Source organism: Sapajus apella, unplaced genomic scaffold, assembly GCF_009761245.1.
Source record: "Sapajus apella isolate SASKATOON/1434 unplaced genomic scaffold, GSC_monkey_1.0 scaffold5, whole genome shotgun sequence".
Classification (NCBI taxonomy): Eukaryota; Metazoa; Chordata; class Mammalia; order Primates; family Cebidae; genus Sapajus; species Sapajus apella.
This window is the reverse complement of record NW_022436945.1, coordinates 47,968,540-47,985,206: the sequence shown is the minus strand read 5'-3', so window position 1 is coordinate 47,985,206 and position 16,667 is coordinate 47,968,540.

The window sequence follows — 16,667 nt, the reverse complement described above, 5'->3', positions numbered from 1 at the left end:
ATAGTTCGAAATGATAATATATTCAAATGATTCCTTATTACCAAATTTGTTTAAATTGAACTAAGCAAATAGTACATTATTAATCCTTCATCCAGATATTTGACGTTCAACTTGGGAGCTAATATAAGGATGAATGCATTCTAGCATAGTTAGAAGAAAGATACAATGTTAAGTTAAACACTTTTTTTGTCGTATTTTACAGTAGCTGCCTCTCTTCTTAAATTTTTACACAAATAGTTTAGTGGAAATGGCCCATTTATGATGGAATTATCTTCCTATTTACAAACTTCTTCATATTACTTTTAAAGTAAATTTTAAAAATAAAAATAAGAGGCTCAAAGTTAGGGACCCAAAACAATTTATTTGTAATAATAATAATAATAATTTATTCAAAAATCTACTTAAGGCTGGACACAGTGACTCATGCCTATACTCCCACCATATTTTGAGGCTGAGACCGGAGGGTTGCTTGAGCCTAGGAGTTCAAGACCAGCTTGAGCAACAAAGATAGACCTCTGACTCTACAAAAAATTTAAAATTAGCCAGGTGCAGTGGCATGCACCTGCAGTCTCTGCTATTTGGGAGGCTGGGGCAGAAAAATTGCTTGAGCCTAGGAGTTTAAGGCTGCAGTGAGCTATGATGCCACTGCAAAAAGAAAGGAAGGAAGGAAGGAAGGAAGGAAGGAAGGAAGGAAGGAAGGAAGGAAGGAAGGAAAGAACGAAGGAAGGAAGGAAGGAAGGGAGGGAGGGAACCATAACACAAAGTCATATGGCTTGAGGTGAGAGAAAAAACTTGGAGGAAATAAATAATAAAAGAGGAATTAAAGAGAAGATCAAACCTAAAGTAATGGAGGATATGTTGCAATAGCTTTGAAACAGATGAGTGAAAATTAACTTCCTGATTTGATTTTTCATTCCCACTCTCTTACCCTCTATACAGAATAGGTTAATGGCTTTTGTGTCATAATTCATCTTCCTAAAATTCTAATAAAAATTGGATTGGTTTATACCTCAGCTTCATAGACAAAAGATCTTTAGATTAAATCAACTATTGGATTATTAAAGAGTTAATTCTTAGGAATATTTGTTGCAAGGCTGAAAATCTTATATTCTTCACATATTCTTGAACAATAGGTGCTTTAAGTGATTATGACATATTTTTCACCCAATCATGCGACTGTTTAAAAATACTTAGTCTGGGCCTGGCACAGTGGCTCACACCTGTAATTCCAGCACTTTGGGAGGCTGAGACCGTCAGATCACGAGGTCAGGAGACTGAGACCATCCTATCCAACATGGTGAAACCCCATCTCTACTAAAATACAAAAAAAATTAGCTGAGTGTGGTTGCACATGTCTGTCATTCCAGCTACTCAGGAGGCTGAGGCAGGGGAATCACTTGCACCTGGGAAGCAGAGGTTGTAGTGAGCTGAGATTGTGTTACTGCACTCCAGCCTGGGCTACAGAGCGAGATTCATTATCAAATAATAATAATAAATAAATAAATAAATAAATAAACTTAGTCTGCCATATAGTTAACCTATTAAACATATACTATGATAAAACAAAGGATCAGACTGTCAAATCTCACTCATATGAGTCAGAGATCTAACTTAGTCTGATAGCTTTAGTGATCATTTTGATCTCATAAATAATCACAATCATAGGCAAACAAGGAAAGAACTGGGATAATACATGTATTGCATCACTTACACAGAGGAAAGTTGCCTGGGCCATGAAACATCTCCACTTTCTATTCATATAGTTACATAGCTTCTGGGACATTTCCAGAGAGCTACCCCATAAATACAAAGACTTGTATTTGTTTACCATGAACCTATTGCAGACAACTGCTAAAAGCATTCCATAGACATGGATTCTTTCATAAGCAAGTAGGCACTAGTTCATTTGCCAAGAATTTTATCATTAATATATTTATAATGTTAATTGTAACTTCTTTATTGTAATATTTAATTTGATGTTTGGAGAACAAAGAGTAATACATTTTTTATCCTAATTGGTTGACAGGCCTGTTTTTTGGGTATCAGTATCTTAAAATACATGTATTTACTAATTTGTAAATGTAGGTCATCTTTTACCATACTGGGATCATAACTAAGAGTGAAGAACCAGAGTGAGTTACGTAATGATAGTCTAGTGAGGCAGATTGCAGTTTCAGGATTTATGCAAGTTTATAAACAAAGGTTATATTTGTTTTCTACTGGTATTCCTATGTAGCCTAGGGCTAGAGAACTGTGTTAAACAATACAGCATCTTATACTTGACTAAAATAATCATTAATTATAGTAAATAGACAAAAGAATATGAATGTTTATGTAGAAAATGTAGGAAGGCATTAATGTATTTACAGTCATTTTATAGGCTATTGTCTATCCAGTAAATATGTAATGGCCTGACCGATTCTTCCTGCCTGCTGCACAAACAAAATCAGTTTGTTGAGACGATGGTATTGCAGTAAAGAGAGATTGGCCATGCGGAAGAACTGGAGTTATCACTGAAATCAGTTTTCTGGAATGCCTGGAGGTTAGCATTTTTACTGACAATTTGGTGGACAGAGTCTAGGGTACCACTGATAGGTTGGGGCTGAAATCATAGAAGTTGTAAAAAATTGTCTCTATGCTGATGAGTCTGCCTCTGGGTAGGGTAATAGATTAGTTGAGTCATGAGTCTGGGTTGCGTCAGTCTGAAAAACATCTAAAAAAAAAAATCATAGATGTGGTCTATAGGAGAAATTGAGAAAGTCAAAAATCTTGTGACCTCTGGCCACATGGTCCCTGACTGGTAAGGGATTGTAGAAACTCCACCTATCTTGTGACCTCTCAGAAGTGTTACAAAGTCAATTTCAACACCCAAAACAGGAAGGCAATTAGTTTTACAGAGGTACTATTATTATTATTGTTTCAAAATTAAGCTATACACTAAATTCCTCCAAAAGCAGCATAGCCTATGCTGAGGATGACAAAGGAAAGCTTGGAGGTTAGAGGCAAGTTAGGGAGTCAACAGTCAGATTTCTCTTACTGTCATAATTTAGCAAAGGCAGTTTCAAATGTACATCTGTTATATCATACTGGTAACATTTTATATGTCTTTGATGTATCTCTAATATGATAGTAAGAAAACATCTGTCAATATAATTGTTCACAACATATTTGTTAAAAGTCAGCAAAAAGAAATAGGTCTTTGAACAATTTTGAAAGTTCAAATGTTAAAACTAGTCAGGAATTTTAAAATTTTTAAATTGTATTTACTTGTCTCTGATACAATCCATGCATCTTGGCTCCTACTGCGCCAGAAGGTATACAAATCATCTACTGCCCGATGAAAGGGTCATTCATAAAAGGTGTACTTTGGATATTTTAATAAATTGTATTTTATGTTCTGTTGTGTTGTTGTTGTTCTTACCAGGAAACTTAGTTTGTCTTTAAAAGCATGATTAGGTAATATGTCACTCATCTCTTAACTCAAACCTGGATAAAATTGGACAATATGATTAACTCTAGTTTTTTCTGATGATTTTTACCATATTTTACACAGGCTTGAGCTATCATATGACTCTTTACCAACTTTACATATTAAATTCAAATATAAGCTAATGATTACTCTTTCAATTAGTTAAATATATGTATACTTTAAAAATTGGACTGAATTGTTATAATTTACACATAATCCATTAAGAAAAATTGCTATTCTAATTAGTGACAAAATAACAAATTAAGAAACAAATTTGATTGCTACTTTGAAATCTAACTTAATTGCTAATTGCTAATCTAATTAGCACATGCTATAAACTTTGTGAAATGTTTCATCAGTGAAAGGAGAAAAATGCAACAATACTAACAAAAGGAAGAATAATAAATATATTTAATGAGCCTGCTTGCCACCTAAGACACAATCTTATAAACAGGAAGCTCCTTTTAAGAGATAATTTAACCTATGGTGATTCAAAATCTGTCTTGTGTCTTATGCTCAATCATATGGGTCAACATTTTGTTACACAAAGAGTAAGATGTAGATATCTTTATATGATAGTCATAATAGTTTTGACAGTTTATTAATAAAGAAAAAATAAAAGGATGTATTAGAGAGCAGCTATTCCCTGATAGGTAATGGTTGCTGTAAAAACCCTTTAGAATATTTCTAGCACAGGTATTAAAAAATCCTGAAACCACCATTTTCACAAAACATATAGCATTATTCGTCTATATCTATTATGTTAAACAACATATAACAAATTGTGTATGCTCTTTCTATGAGATATGACACATATCTACAATGTCTACAAATTACTTGTTAAATGTCTATCTATTTGAAAATCAGGTTGGATCACTTGCTCTTTAATTCTGTCCTGTTGACAGTAGACAGTCAATAAATAAGGGCATGAATGACTAAATGTTTTTCTGTTCGGAAACTGCATCTTCTTAGCTCTGTGACCATTGAGACTCAGGTAATTTACTCTCTGATAAATTGGGATTACTTTCTACATCAAAGTTGCTGGGGATGCAGCATCAAGCAAGGCAGACAAGACTCCTGGCTCCATCTAAATTACATGATAGTGGAGGAGGAGTACAATAAGCAAATTGATGTCTAATATAGCGTCAAAAAGTGATGAATGCTAGGAGAAAAATGAAGCACAGTGAGAGGACTGCTACTTTGATAAGATGGTTATGGTAGATTTCTTTGTAGAGTTGACCTCTGAGCAGTAACCATATGAGGGACGAAACCATATGAATTTTGAGGTAAGAATTTTTCAGAAAATAAATATCAATAAATACCACTGGGATGCTTGATTTGTTCATGTAATAGTAAGGAGATCAAATTCTTCGTTAAATGTCTCTTTACTTGAAAATCAGGTGGGCACACTTGCTCTTTAATGCTGTCTTGTTGACAGTAGACAGTAAATAAATGCATGAATGACTAAATGATTGCAACTTGTATTTTAAAAGTACCATAAAACACATTAGTTTTAATTTGCCTTTAACCAACCAAGATAATATGTTGATTAAAGGATCAGATATATTGTCCTAAAACTGGGAAATCAAGGCTGAAGAAATATATTTGAGAGTGTCCTACAGTTGAGCATGGGACAATGTGTAAGTCATAGGATTGTCACACTTTTCTAATGAGCATGGCATATACTACCATAAATAATGGTTGATGATACAGTTAGAAAAGTAACAAGTGGCTAATCATATAAGGGATGAACCTTACTAAGGATTTCCTTTTTTTTTTTTTCCTAGGCATTGCTGGGGAATACAGGAGGGTTTTGATTGGGGAGATTACAACTCATTTTAAAGGAACCAACTGATTGTTGTAAAAAGAGCCTGTTGAAGCTGGGGAGAAGAATATAAACAATTTGGAATCAACTGGAATCAAGGTGAGAGATTTTGTTGACATTGCTTCAGAGTTGCAGCTTTGAAAGGAAAGACAAGTAAAATTTGGTGCATATTTTGAAGTAGAGCCAACAAATTTTGCTGTTTGGTAGGATTCAAGATTAAAAGTAAAAAGTAAAGATTTGAATATCATTGTGATATAGTTGTGAAAGAGAGAAGCCAAGAATTTCCCCATGCTTTTAGCCTGAGCAACAGAAAGGGTAAAAATTGTCATTTAATATAATAGGAAAGACTTGGGGAAGAAACGTTATTTCATTGGGTGAGTGGGGACAAATTTGATTTGAGACACGTTAGTTTTAATTTGCCTTGTAACCAACCAAGACAATACATTGAGTAGAGGATCAGATATATTGGCCTAAAAGTGGGAAATCAGGGCTGAAGAAATATATTTGAGAGTGTCCTACATTTGAGCTTGGGACAATGCGTTAGTCATAGGATTGTCATGGGTTGATTACCTTGACAGTATATGCAAGTAACAAAGGAAGGATATTTGTGTTCTATCTGATAGGCTCTCTGTATACAATATCTCTTGTTTTCCATGCCCACTAAGATACTAAATAAATAAATAAGCTTCCTTAAACAAATTGCATTCCCCAAAAATACCTTTTCTTCTGTAACTATGGTCTTTTATATATAGTGTGGATAATGCATTTGATAATAATGTAAGAAGGATGCACTTGTTATCTATCCCTAGTATATTTTTTCTCAGATATTTGCATGGCTCATCTCTTTAGAGAAGTATTTCCCATTGTTTTTCAAGTTATGTTGGAATACCCAGAATTAGACTTGCCCTTCTGAGGTAGAAATCTGAAACAACAGTCCTAAGTCAACTGTTTTCAATCATTGGATAAAACAACACTGTGGTCTTTGAGGGAAGAAAAACACATGAGGTAAGCCTTACATTCACATCAGCTTTCTGCCTAGGGACACTCCCCACAATACTATGCAGGGAGATAGAATTTAAGCAGTGAACCTTATTCTTACTGAGCTAAGGCACATATCAGTTGCAGTAATAGAAAAGACTTTATTTTTAGAGTAAGGTACCAGAGAGAAGTGACTTACAGAGAGGATGTGGTAGGCAAAATTCTATAATGGCCCCTGAGTCCCTGTCCCCTGGTGTACACAACAAGATAGATCCCAGGACTTTGAATATGATAAATTTTACTCCCATGATTTGGTTATGTTGTATGGGAAGGTTGACTCTGAATAAGATACCTTATTCAGGATAAGCCTAAGCTGATTAGGTGAGTCATTTTGTCTTCTCCAAATAGTGGCAGAGGACATTTCTTCTAACCATGGTGTTAACTGCCTACTGAGGTCAGATCGCAAGGATTCCACGTAACCTCTAGGAGGTGAACTTAGCCACTGGCTGACAGCCAGCAAGGAAACGGGGATGTCAGTGCTCCAGTCTCAAGAAACTGAAGTCTATCAATATCCTGATTGAGCTTGGAAGTATTATTTCCCCAGAGCTTCCAGAAGGGAACATAGCTCTGTCAAAACTTTGATTTCAGCTTTTTAAGAAGCCTAGGTGAGAACCAGCTACTCTATGCCTTGTCCTCTGTGCTTCAGAGCTGTCACTTAATAAATGGATGTTATTTTAAGCTGCTAAATTTGTGGTAATTTATTTCACAGCAGTCGAAAGGTAATAGAGAAGTGGACATCAAAATCTTTGAGGGTTTCCTACAGGTCATTTGTCAAGAGCTTAGCTGCTCATCAGCAGGAAGCATTCTTTGAGGACTAAGTAAGAGCAGCTATTGCTTGAGTGGGAGTTGAACTGAGATAGCATAGGTCATGCAGTGCTGAGAAGTAGTGAAGTTCTGGCCCAGCCAGAGTAGAGAGAATTCTCTGAGCACCTAGCCCTTTCAGTGACACCCCAGAGAATTCACAGATCAGTAATGAGAAATGCTTACTACATGAATGGGCACATCTTAGGACTAAGAACGAAAGTGAAACTATCATTTACAAAGAATAGAGCCAAGTCCGGTGATATCAAAGGATCTCCCAGTAATTTAACTGCTTTCTAGAACCATATTCAATACCCATAAAAGAAGACTACTTAAGCAAAACTCAATCGCATAACATTGACAATATCCATATAATTAAAACATTCACTAAAGGCAAAGATGCATGAAAATATAACAACAATCGAGAGAAAAAGCAGCCAAAATAAATCTGAAGAAAAAGACTCAAATATTAGAACTGATAGACAAAGAGTTTGAATAGTAAGTATAATTATGAGCAAGGATGCAAAGGAAAAGAAAAACATATAAATAGAGAATCTCAGCAATGATATGAAAAATGTTAAAAGAACCAAATGAAAATATTAATATCTAAAAAATAAAGTACTTTATCTGATATGAAAAACTGCATTAGATAGTTTTAACCGCATACTGAAAACTATGAAGTGAATGGTCAGGTAATGTGAAAACAGAACAATAAAAATATTCCATTATTAAAAGAGAAAGAAAAAAAAAGTTAGGAACAAATAAATAGGTATTTAGTATCTTGTAGGAAAATCTCAAATGATCCAACATACATATAATTTGCATCCCTAAAAAAAGAGTAAAATACACTGGAGGGGGAAAAACATTATTTGGATGGGAAAACATAACTGCTCAAATTTTCTAAAATCTTTTTTTAAAATTTCAAGCTACAGATCTAAAAACCTAACAAAAAAAAAGCAACACTTAGGTGTATCATATGCAAACCTATGATGAAACAGCCAGAAAATAAAAGCAGAAAGGAGAAAAAGACACATTGTATATAATATTTGGCTGACTCCTCATCAAAACAATAGAAACACCTGTTTAGAGTGTGTAAATACAAATTCTGTATCCTATAAAAATGATGCTGAAATTAAAATATTTTGAGATAAACAATGAAAAAAAACCGTTACTAATATACCTGACCTAAATAATCTACAATAAATGCTAATGGAAAGTTTTTTAAATGAAACTCTTATCTTTTAAAATAATAAATATGTGAGTATAAAAACAGTTTTCTTCTTTTAATTTCATTAAAATATACTGTTTAAAGCAAAAATGATAACATTATCTTATGATGGTTACAATGCACACAAAGGTAAAATTTATGGCAAAAATAACAAAAATTTAGGGAGGCATAAATGAAATGATATAAGGTTCTTACATTTTATGTGAAGTGGTACAATATTAACTCTAAGCAGACCATAGTGTGTTAATGATGCATATTGAAATAACTAGGCAACCACTAGAAAAAAAATAGACTTACAGTTATAAAATCTTTAGAAGAGTTAAAATAGAATACACAGAAAGAAAGGAAGAAAAAACAGCAACAGCAAAATTACAATTTTAAAATATAGGACAAATAGAAATCAAGTACCAAGATTGTAGATCTAAACCAAACTCTATCAACAATTGCTTTACGCGTGAATCTAAGCACTATAATTATGAGATGGATATTATCAGACTGGATGCAATACTGAGACCCAGCTATATTCTATTCACAATACATACATTCACAATTTGAGATAAATATGTGGGAAAAGAAAACAGAAAAATATATACTATCCTAACAGTTTGTTTAGCTAAATTTATATCAGATATAATGCACTTTAAGACAAGGAAGTATTTACATAGATAAATAAGCATATTTCAAACTATAAAATGACACTATTATAAGGAAAACATAACCTTTTAACTTTATGGGCCTACCTAAACAACAGAACTTCATGAAACAAAAACTAACAGAACCAAATAAAGAAATACAAAAATATAAAATCCTAACTGGAGGTATTAATGTCATATTTTAATAATTTGAAGAGCAACTAGACCAAAAAATCAGTAAAAATATTAAAAATTTTAATCGTCAACCAAATTAACTTGTTCTTACAGAATACTTTACCCTGCAACTACAACATGAACATTTACTCATTTTTTTTACCTACACATGTATTATTCACCACTATAAATAATATAATGGGTCATAAAATGGTTCTCAATAAATTTCAAAATACTGCAAATATATATAATATGTACTGTTAACATAACCAAAATAAATTCAAAATCAATATCAATCAAATACCAAAACATTCCCATATTTTAAAATTAAATAATACACTGCTAAATGATTCATAAGTCAAAGAAGAAATCATAAGTAAAATTTTGTTTCAAATTGAATGATACTGAAAATACCACATATCAAAAATGCAGCTATTACAGCATCAAATATAAATATACATCTTTACATAGTCTGTTAGAAAACTAAGATGCAAAATCAATATTTTAATCTTGCAATTTAAAAACTGAAAATAAGAGAAGAAAATAAACCTAAACTGAGTAGAATAATAAAGGTAACAGAAGAAATCAAATACAGAAAAACAAGGAGAAAATTTAAAAAGAATGAAAAGGAAAGCCTCAGGAACAGGGGAAATCATTGATAATAATACATCTAATATATACACCTATGTATTATATCATGTTTTGCATACCCAATAACTTCCTATTGTATTTTGACTTTCTCAAAAATCTTAATATTCAGAATCTTAATTACCATAATATGCCAAGATGTCTTTTCAAATTATTGCTAAATATTTCCTATGATGCCAACCTAAAAAAGCATAGATTCAGAGGATACAAGTGCAGTTTTTGTTACATGAGTATATTGTATAGTGATGAAGTCTAAAGTTTTAGTGTACCCATAAGCCAAATCATGAACATTGTACCCAAGAGATAACTTTGAACCCTCATTCCTTCCTACCTTTCCCACTTTTGGAGTCTCCAGTGTCTATTATTCCCCTTTGTATGTCCATGTATACTGGCTTAGGATACTGGCTTCCAGCTCCATCCATGTTGCTACAAAAGATGTAATATCATTGTTTTTTAAGGCTGCATAGTATTCCATGGTATATATATATACCACATTTTCTTTATCCATCCTCCATTGATGAGCACTTAGGTTGATTCCAAAACTTCACTATTGTGAATAGTGCTTTGATAAACATACAAGTGCAGGTGTCTTTTTTGCATAATGATTCTTTTCTTTTCTTCTCTTTTATTCTCTTCTCTTTTCTTTTCTTTTTTTTTTTTTTTTCTTTTTTCTTTTTTCTTGAGACAAGGTCTTGCTCTGTCATCCAGGCTAGAGAGCAGTGACCCAATCACAGGTCACTGGAGACTAAAATTCCTGGGCACAAGCAAGCCTCACACCGCAGCCTCCCATGTAGCTGGCACCACAGGCATGCACCACCACACTTGACTAATTTTTTTTAACTTTTTGTAGAGATGGGGTCTTACTGTGTTGTTCAGGCTGGTCTCAAAGTCATGGCCTCTGGGGATCATCTCACCTGGGCCTCCCAAAGTGCTCAGATTACAAGTATGAGCCACTGCACCCAACTGACATAATAATTTCTTTTTCTTTAGTTAGATATCTAGCAGAGGAATTGCTGGGTTAAATGCAATTGCTATTTTAGTTCTTTGAGAAATCACCATACACTCTCCACAGAGGTTTTACTAGTTTATATTGCCATCAATCATGTAGGTATTCCTTTTTTTCTGTATCCTCACCAACATCTGTTATTCTTTGACTTTTTATAATAGCCATTTTGACTGATGTAAAATGGTATCTCATTATGGTTTAAATTTGCATTTCTCTGATGGTTGGTGGCGTTGAGTATTTTTTCATATATTTGTTCACTGCTTGTATATCTTCTTTTGAAAAATGTTTTTACATATCCTTTGGCCACCATTTTTGCTTTTTTTGTGTACTGTTTTTTTAAATGGAATCTCACTCTGTCATCCAGGCTGGAGTGCAGTGATGCAATCATGACTCACTGAAAGCTTCTCCTCCCAGATTCAAATAATTCTCTTGCCTCATCCTCCCGGGTAGCTGGGACTACAGGCACATGCCACCACACCCAGCTATTTTTTTTAATTTTTATTTTTAGTAGAGACAGGCTTTTACCATGTGGGACAGGCTGGTCTTGAATTCCTGGCCTCAGATGATCTGCCCACCTTGGCCTCCCTAAGTGCTGGGATTACAGGCATGAGCCACTGTGCCCCACCCTTTGCCTGCTTTTTAATGAGGTTATTCTGGTTGAGTTGTTTGAGTTCCTTGTAGATTCTGGGTATATGTCCTCTGTCAGACACATAGTTTGCACATATTTTCTCCCATTCTGTAGGTCATTTGTTTATTCTTTTGATTATTTCTTTTGCTGTGAAGAAGCTTTTTAATTTAATTAGGTGCAAATTGTTTATATTTGGTCCCTACTATTTTTAGCCCATTTCTTTCCTGGATCCTGCCACATACCAAGGTTGGAAGAACTGTAGTGAACATCGTTGTTTTGCTATGCAGCACCCTCTGATAACAAATTTTCAATTTTTTCAGTCCTTTTTTTTAATCTCAGAGTTCAGTCCATCTCTCATTCTGCATGACTTAGACCTGGAAATTTGGAGCATTGCATTTGCCTGGCCACTGTGATAGTGAAGAAACACATATAAGGGAAAACTGAGTTTGGGAGATGAAAGATTTTGCTGTAATTTCTAGAAAAGATATTCCTGCTCCTTCCTGTAAGTGCTGAGATTATGTACAAACTGGAGATCATACAATCATCTTGTTACCACTTGGAACCAAAAAGATGAAAGCAAACCAAGAAATGACAGAAGATAAAATGAGTTCTAATAACATTGAATTTGGAGGCCAGATCTACCATTGCAATTTTTAGTTATGAGACCCAATATATTCATTTTTTGCTTAAGCAAGTTTTGGTGACGATTTTGTCATTTACAGCGTTAAGAGTCTTGACTAAAACAGAGAAATATACTCTTTTAATACTAAAGTGTTCAGGGCATGTGCCAACAAATACATCTGTTTTTGGTTATGTAATAGAAAAAAAATTCTATGACATGCAGATGTAGAACCACAAACTGTAATAAGAACATTGGATCTCACAACAGATTTCTAGCTAGAAAGTGCAAGATCTATATTTGATATTAGACTAGTTGGAATTTTTGCCAGTAGATAACGTGAAGTCTGAAGCCAGAACCAGAAATGCTAAAGCAGTATACAGAGATATTTTTATACTTACTCACAAATTGACCCAGGGGAGAATTTATGCCATTTCACAATTTGGCCATAACTATGTCATGTGCAGCAGACAGTGAGGGGTAGATATTAACATAGAAAACGGTGAGGAGACTAGAAACTTGTGAGAGGATCTAGGTACTCTCAAGCTAAATTGAGATGGAATATTTTCTATCACAACTTGTGCCAGGAACAAGCGCTCTTTGGTGGGAAATATTCAAGGAGGCAGGTAGGTGGCTTTTAATGAAATTAATGTAGCTCAAAGAATAAATAATTTAAAAAGAGACGATTGTGGAAAGAGGAGTAAATTCAAAGGAAGAAATGACCAATTTGTAAAGCAAAGCAGTAATTGACAACTTCTCAGAGACAGCTGACCTAAAAGCAGCTAGCTGGGTGCACAGGGAAACTAGACACTCCCTGCTGTGTAGCATGCAGGTATTCATGTGAATTCTTTTTTATCTACTATTGAGGGAGGGGGTAGTAAAGACAGAAGAGCAAGAGATGGTGGCAGTTTTTGGTCTACTTTTCTACCCTCTTCTTGAGGCATTAAACATATGACAAGAGAAGGATTTTTAAAAATTTTATCATACCTTAGAAGCAACATGGAAGTAGGTATTTTCGGAGCAAGAAGAAGACTCAAATTGTCTATTATTTACTCTACTCTGAGTCCAGACCATGGTTAAAGTAATTTCCAACTGCTCCATCTCCAATCAGCAATGGAAGTAGAGGGACCCAGGTGATTGAATACAAAGCACAGTGTCAGAGTGTCAGAAGAGATGAGACCCTCAATGGGACAGAAAATAATATAAGTGGGCTGATAGTTAATAGGGGAAAGACAAGAAGGGTACGACAAAGAAAGGGATTTTGCTTACCAGGGAGGGATAGCCAAGTAGCTTTTGAAGGTTAAATGGGAGAATTTATATCATAAGTTCTCTGGAGCAAATGGGCCTGGTAGGGTTGGAGGGGTGGGACTATCTCTTGGTGTAGAAAATTACTCTCAAGTCTCAAACACCCTGTGAATTCTGCAGAGAGAGTACTTTGTCATTTGAACCTGAAAGTAAGGATTTCTTTTTTCTTTCCCACTCCAAGATTCCTTAAGATTCATTTCCAACTGTTGGTTATCTTTATCTAACAAATAATGTATTATTCTTCTGGGTGTTTTTAATAAATGATTGCCTCCATTTTATGTTGCTTATAACAAAATATCTGAAACTGGCTACCTTAAGAAGAAATTTCTTAAAATTGTGAAGGCTGAGAAGCCAAAGGTCAAAAGTCAAGAGGCCATATATGGTTAGGGCCTTCTTGCTGGTAAGGTCACTTTGCTGAGTCTCAACTCAGTGCAGGACATTACATGAAGAGGGGGATGAACATGCTAACTCAGGTAATTTCTCTTCTTTTTTTACAAAGCCACCAGTCCCACTGCAATGATAATCCATTAACACACTAGCCCATTAATCCATGAATGAATGAGTCTATTCATGAAAGCAGAACCCTCATGACCCAATCATCTCCTAAAGGCCACACCTATCATAACTGCCACATTGGGGATGCCACATGTGTTTTGAAGGGGAAAAATATTTAAACTATACCTTCATCCAGGTTGCTGCAGACACTTCTCATGGCTGAGTAGTATTCCATGGTATAAATATATCACATTTTCTTTATCCACTCATCAATTTATGGGCATTTGGGCAAGTTTCATATTTTCACAGTTGTGAATTGTGCTGCTAGAAACATGCATGTGCAAGTGTCTTTTTCATATAATGACTTGTTTTCCTCCGGATAGATAGACATTAGTATTGGTAGTAGTGGAATTGCTGGATCAAATTGTAGATCTACTTTTAGTTCTTTATGAAATCTTCATATTGTTTGCCATAGTGAATGTACTAGTTTACATTCCCACCAGCAGTGTCAAAGTGTTCCCTTTTCACCTTACCCACACCAACATCTATTATTTTTTTAATTAAGGCCATTCTTGCACAACAAAGGTGGTATCACATTGTGGTTTTGACTTGCATTTCCCCATTAGTGATGTTGAGCATTTTTTCATTTGTTTGTTGGCCATTTGTGTCTCTTTTTGTGAGAATTGTCTATGCATGCCCTTAGCCCACTTTTTGGTAGGATTGTTCAGGTTTTATTTGTGCTAATTTGTTTGAGTCCCTTATAGACTCTGAATATTAGTCCTTTGCTGTATGCATAGTTTGTGAATACTTTGTCACACTCTGCGGGTTGCCTGTTTACTCTGCTGATTTTTTTTTTTTTTTCTGTACAGATGCTTTTTAGTTTAAGTCCCATCTATTTACCTTTGTTTTATTGCATTTGTCTTTTGGTTTTTAATCACAAACTTTGCCTATGCCAATGTCTAGAAGAGTTTTTTTTGATGTTATCTTCTAGAATTTTTATGGTTTCAGGTCTTAGATTAAGTCTTTGATCCATCTTGAGTTGACTTTTGTAATCCATCTTGAGTTGATTTTCGTGGTCACCTATTGAGATTATAATATAATTTTTGTTTTTAACTATGTGGTGTATCACATTTACTGACTTGCATATGTTAAACCATCCATATATGCCTGGAATAAAACCCACTTGATCCATGGTGGATTATCTTTTTGATATGCCTTTGGATTTGGTTTGCTAGTATTTTGTCGAGGATTTTTGCATCTATGTACAACGTGAATATTGGTCTGTAGTTTTCTTGTTTTGTTTTGTCCTTTCCTGGCTTTGATATGAGGGTGACACTGGCTTCATGGAATGATTTAGGAAGGATTCCCACTTTATCTTTTGGAATCATTTCAGTAGGATTGGTACCAATTCTTCTTTGAATGTCTGATAAGATTCAGCTGTGAATCAGTCTGGTCCTGGACTTCTTTTGGTTAGCAAAATTTTAATTATTATTTTAATATCACTGCTTGTTATGGGTCTGTTAGAGTTTGGATTTCTTCCTGGTTTAATCTAGGAGGGTTGTATCTTTCCAGGAATTTATCCATCTCTTCTAGGTTTTCTAGTTTGTGTGTATAAAGGTGTTCGTAGTAACCTTGAATGATCATTTGTATTTCTGTGGTATCAGTTGTAATATCTCCCATTTTGTTTTTAATTGAGTTTATTTGGATCTCCTTTTCTTGGTTAATCTCACTAATGGTCTATTAGTTCTGCTCTGATCTTGGTTATATTTTTCTTCTGTTGGGTTTGGGTTTGGTTTGTTCTTATTTCTCTGGTTCCTTGAAGTGTGACCTTAGATTATGCTCTTTCAGGCTTTTTGATGTAGGCATTTAATGCTATAAACTTTCCTCTTAGCACTGTTTTTGCTATATCCCAGAGGTTTTGATACATTGTGTTACTATTATCATTCAGTTCAAATATATTTTTTTTAATTTCACTCTTGATTTCATTGTTGACCCAGTGATTATTCAGGTGCAGATTTAATTTTCATGTATTTGCATGGTTTTGAAGGTTCCTTTTGGAGTTGATTTCCAATTTTATTCCACTGAGGTCTGAGAGAGTACTTGATATCATTTTAATTTTCTTAGACTTGTTTGTGTCTTATTATATGGTCTATCTTAAAAGATGCTTCATGTGCTGATGAGTAGAATATGCATTTTGCAGTTGTTGGATAGAATGTTCTGTAAATACCTATGAAGTGCATTTGTTCTAGGGTATATATTAAGTCTCTTTTGTTTTTTTCTGTCCTGATGAGCTGTCTAGTGCTGTCTGTGGAGTACTGAAGTCCCTCACTATTATTGTGTTATTGTCTATCTCATTTCTTATGTCTAGCAGGAATTGCTTTATAAATTTGGGAGCTCTAGTATTAGGTGCACATATATTTAGGATTATGATATTTTCCTGTTGGACTAGTCCTTTTATCATTATATAATGTCTCTCTTTGTATTTTTTAACTTTTATTGCTTTAAAGTCTGCTTTGTCTGATATAAGAACAGCTAAGCTTGCTGGCTTTTGGCGTCCCTTTGCATGGAATGTCTTTTTTTCACCTTTACCTTAAGTTTATGTGAGTCCTTATGGGTTAGGTGAGTCTTTTGAAGGCAGCAGATACTTATTCGGTAAATTCTTATCCATTCTGCCATTCTGTATCTTTTAAGTGAAACATTAAGGCCATTTACATTCCATGTTAGTATTGAGATGTGAGGTACTATTCTATTCATCATGCTAGTTTTTGCCTGTGTAACTTTTTTTTTTAGATTATGTTA